Genomic DNA, 4,972 nt, shown 5'->3' with positions numbered 1-4,972 from the left:
TCCCGAGAATAGGGTGAGGCCACAATGGGGGTTGCATTTTTATATATGAATATATAGACTTAATATCTAAAAATCTCCTTCTCAGAGACCATTAGGCCAGGAAATCTGAAACTTGTGTAGAAGCATTTTTTTTTGGGGGGGGGGGGGGTAGGGAGCCACAATGGGGAATAGGAATATATAGAGTAAATCTTTAAAAATCTTCTTCACAAGAACCATTTGGGCAGGAAAACTGAAACTTGTTTGGATGCATCGATGTTGTAGTGAAAATTCAAGTTTATTCAAATCATGATTCCTGGGGAGTAGGACTGGGTCACAAGGAGGGGGGAGGGGGGAGACAAATATTTTCTGAGGTATATATAGAGAAATATCTTTGAATCTTTTTCTAAAAAAATATTTGCCTAGAAAAGCTGAAACTTTCGTGAAAGCAACTTCAGATAGTGTAGATTCAAATTTGTTCAAATAACAATATCTAGGAGTAGGATGGGACACAGTGGGGATTCAGTTGTACAAAGGAAAACATTTTAATTATTCACAAAAGCTGAAATGTTATAATTTATGCTTTTTTTTACGTGCAAGCATTTTTATTTATTCCTGATTCTTTAAAGTTGTTTAAACTTTGGCCCCTGGACGATTATTGGGCCTCAAAAGAGGTTCAGAGTTTGATGTAGGTTTATATCCTGTATATATAAACAATTGTTGAGAACTGCAATGCTAAATATAACTATAAAACCATCCTGTTAGAAAAGGGACTTGATTATAAATATAAGAATATCCAGAGTGAAACAGATTTTTTTGTACAGGGTTTACATGTATTATACAACATTGTCCAGATATTTTGTTTTATGACTTCACGAAGGTGATTTAATCATGTCTATTGTTGCTCAGGTGAGCGATGTGGCCCGTGGGCCTCTTGTTTAAAAATCGTCCTAATGACAGCATAAATATCCTGGGACAGACTATAGTTGGTTGAAAGTTTCAACCAATCGGCAAACGGAGTGTGTAGATTTCAGTCCTATCAGTTTCTACAGAGCTAACACGCGGCATTCAATTTGTCTGCACTGCTCTGGCCGACGACATTCAGAAATAAGCATTCATAACTTAAATAAATGAACATACAATATCAGGTGTCGCTATTTATGTTAAAAAGAATCACGAATCTAATATGAACATTATAAACTGTTTGATTGTAATAGTTATCAAAAGTTCATATATTTGACGTGATATTTAGCCGGGCTCTGCTGAAAGCAGTCTCGGCTGTAGGCAGTCAATTTTTCGAAATTATCATAAAAAACACAACACCCTAACACAGCTTCCGGTATACCAAATAGTTTCACAGTGATTATTTTGTCAAATACATTGGTTTCCTTTTGTTTGTGAGTAAATTTAGCGAAGAGTGTAGTTTTTTCTCTGTTTTCTTAGTTATTAAAGCATTTTGTCGCCATACAATCTCAACTGCCACTGGTCAAGAAAGTTATGGTCGGTTGCTTTTCGATGGCGGCATTAGGTTGCACGGACTTCCCCTCCTTTTAAAATTAATGAACTATATGTGTACTGAAGGCACCGAACCATTCTTGTATAGTACATTAAATCAAATATATGTACATGTCATCTTAATTGATCGTCCGATCAATATCTTCGATGTGCGCCAAAACCTTAACCGATGTCTGTGAGCACGAGACTATAATTATAATTTCTTCTGTGAATGATATTACATAAAGAAATAGATTTTTGCATTAAAAATATGAAACGAAATTTAAATGGAAGATTCTTCAAAAGAATCTGTTCACAAATTAATCTACTTTTGTTATTCCCGCTATTTACACTCTATATCTAAACATGTATTCAATTCACGCTTGTACATTGTAACTCAATCGTAGAGAAGTCAAATGAACCGCATTAGAACTATGCAGTTTTCAGAAAATGAAATAAACTATCAATGACAAAAAGATTACCGAATACAGACAGTATGCACATTCTTACATCTTACAGTCAGTTGATCATTGTTTATTCATTGTCATTTTATTTCACTGCATTTTTATACGAATGTTCAAAACCCTGTTATAGTTCGATAAATAAAACTTATTGTGTCTTCACTCTTCTAAGAACTTGATTCTTTTGGCGATTCCGGTCCTATTTTCTCCCACCATCATCTCACCGTGACCAAGGATACACACGGCGCGTGGTCTATTTATTCCTCCTTCAGGAATGATGTACCTCAGGAATCGCCCGTCTGTGTTCAGCATGTGAATCTTGTCACCCTGAATATCTGTAACGATAACGTGACCGACAGAATCAGTGGTTATCGCAGAACATTTTTGAACACCCGAGTACGAGTACCCGAATAACCCCAATGACTGCTTTTTTCTCCCAGTCAGTTACAATAATGTCTCCGTTGACATTTTCAGTAATGTAAGCCGCCTGCTTGTACAGAGGTAGCCACTGCGAGTCGTACTGGATTTCCTGGAGCACGGTACCGGTACTGCTGTATCGGACGACTTTGTTCTGATCGCCGTTGTAGAGACAGACCAGTATGTCTCTGGACGCAGTACTTGTAATGCCGCGTGGCCTCCAGTCCCCGGTAGTGAACATCGTCACCACAGTGTCGTTATCCGATATCATTCTCACGGCTTTATTTAATAGATCAGTGTACACTACTTGTTTGTTGTACATACATAAGTACATGCCTAAATAAGTAATGCTGACGGTGTGGTGGAGGTTTCCCTGCAGATCAAACAGATTCAGTTCTTTGCTTGCTCCTCCCATCCACACTCGATTATCGTCGGTAACGGCCATGTCATACAGTCGACTATTAGTCACTTCATCAGCAGGGAACCCAGTGTCTATAACAGAGGTAACTGTGGGTACATCTAGCATTCTTCTATCCGATGACTTTTTTTTCCTTTAATATGATATCTAAATATTCATCTATTTTACGTTCATAGGATTTCGGGACCGAATACTGCAAAACCTCGCTAAAGCTAAACTTCTTCTGTTTCTGAATCACTGGTACAAAAGTCTGCATTTCTTTGACATTTTTTGATTTTTGTAATTTTCTTGTTTTCCTGTTCACTTCATTTATTCTATCAATCATTTCCTCAAACTCTTTCTTTTGTTTCTGTAGTACAGTCCCGTGTTCCTTTTGCATGTCATCCAGTTCCTGGTGAAGTTTCTTCACGGTCTCCTCGATCTGTTTGTGCCACTCTTCTCCCCGCGCTGTAACATCATCTTTCTGCAGTTTGTAAATCGAAAATATCGAGGACAACAGCTTTGTCGTGTGCTCCAGAACTCTTTCTAATTTATGCTTGGATGACTGAAGTCGATCATTTTTCTTCGCGATAACTTTTAAAAGATCTTCAATTTTATCGGACAGTTCAGACATTTCGTGCGATTTGTGTTTGATAGAAACGCAAAGAATGCAAATCGGAGCATCACAAGTTTTACAGTATGCGGAACAATCGTTTTGGGGATGGGAATCACAGTGGCATGTGTCGTCATCATCCTTGCTGGTGTAATCTACAACGTCATGGCCGTTCTTAGATTTCACGCGTAGATGTATGGGGACACAGGGGTCACAGAGATTGACCCCGCATCGTCTGCAGAGAAACGAGACTGGTTGCTGACACAGATTACATTCCACCAAATGTTGGGCGTCATCTCTAGATGCCATCATGAAAGTCTTTGTGCACCTGTAAGAATGAAAAATTATTAGTTTACAAAATAATTATTTCATGGTCGTAGAAGGATGATTATCAGCTATCAAATCGTTATATTCATATCAAATATTCGTTCAACTACGTGCATGTATTTTTTTTTTTTTTGAAATAATATTTCAAAAATAGTTATTTGTTTTAGATGAAATTTAAGCATTTTTCCAGAGACACTAAAAAAAAATTATTATTTTTTTGCTGCACGTAGGAAAATTAAGACCTTTAATTTTGGTCCAAATAAATGCATGATAGTAAATCCCGACAACCTTTTGTGCCGATAATTTTCTCGAAGCATGCCGAACTTGTTCTTATACATGTATTGAATTACTAGAAATACACGGTAATACACTTTTCGAAACATTGACCGAGTCGTATGATCAAAATTTAGATTCATACGGTACAGATTAACAAATATTCATTTCATTACATTGATCAGCCTTATTCCGTGTCAAAATGAAAAGAAGCAACAATGCCAATGGTATTTTTTTTTCAGGGCAAAGTGTGGTTGAGCATCTATCATTTACTTTTGGAGGAAAAAGTCTAACCTCATAAATAAACGGAGGTTGTCTAAACTAGCTGCTGAAAATGAATTGAAAAATGGGCAATAAATACGTTTGCAATATCATATGGGTACTGTAAATTACAACTTTATTCCCTTATTATTTCACAATTTTTGTTCAGTCGAGATTGCCTCATTTAAAAACTTCGATCTATTTCTTTTTAAGATGCATTTGCTTGATTCTTTTGTGTCTGTTGGTTTGTGTTTTGTTTCGTTTTTCAATTTCTTTAATTATTTTGTTCCAAAATTTTATTTTCTATAGACAAAAGAAAAAAAACAACGTATATCTAATAGAACTGTTCCTGTAGGTACAATTACAATAACATTGCTGAGGTATTGTACACAGTACATTAAATTTGCCGTCGCCATGATAAAAAATGTGCTCAGCTCTTCGGGGCTGCCGCCCCCAGAACCCCTGCTTACAAATATTTTGTCCCTAGATACACCACTGTATACCATGCCTTAGATACCTTTTATAAAATAGCATGGAGTCAGTAGGACAGCGATTACAACTTTTACATGCGCAATTAGGTGCATGTACACGTCATGTCTTATTACAAAATGAAAATCAAAGATTAATTTTCTTTTTGAATCGCTAACAAAAACAAAATCACAGACACGTTTGATGTATAAAAATCGTAAGTACATGTTCATTTACCGTTGATTTTATCAACTTAAATATCATAGAATACTCTTGCCAATAGTA

At 36.4% G+C, this 4,972-nt stretch overlaps 1 pseudogene; it reads right to left on the bottom strand.

Moving 5' to 3' along the window:
* Positions 1–1,102: 1,102 nt before the first annotated feature.
* LOC128177329 (uncharacterized) lies at positions 1,103–3,747 on the bottom strand (annotated as a pseudogene).
* Positions 3,748–4,972: the final 1,225 nt, after the last annotated feature.

Source organism: Crassostrea angulata, chromosome 3 (genome assembly GCF_025612915.1).
Source record: "Crassostrea angulata isolate pt1a10 chromosome 3, ASM2561291v2, whole genome shotgun sequence".
In the NCBI taxonomy this organism is placed as follows: Eukaryota; Metazoa; Mollusca; class Bivalvia; order Ostreida; family Ostreidae; genus Magallana; species Magallana angulata.
Note: the sequence above shows the minus strand (reverse complement) of the source record. Positions and strands in the feature narration are given on the sequence as shown.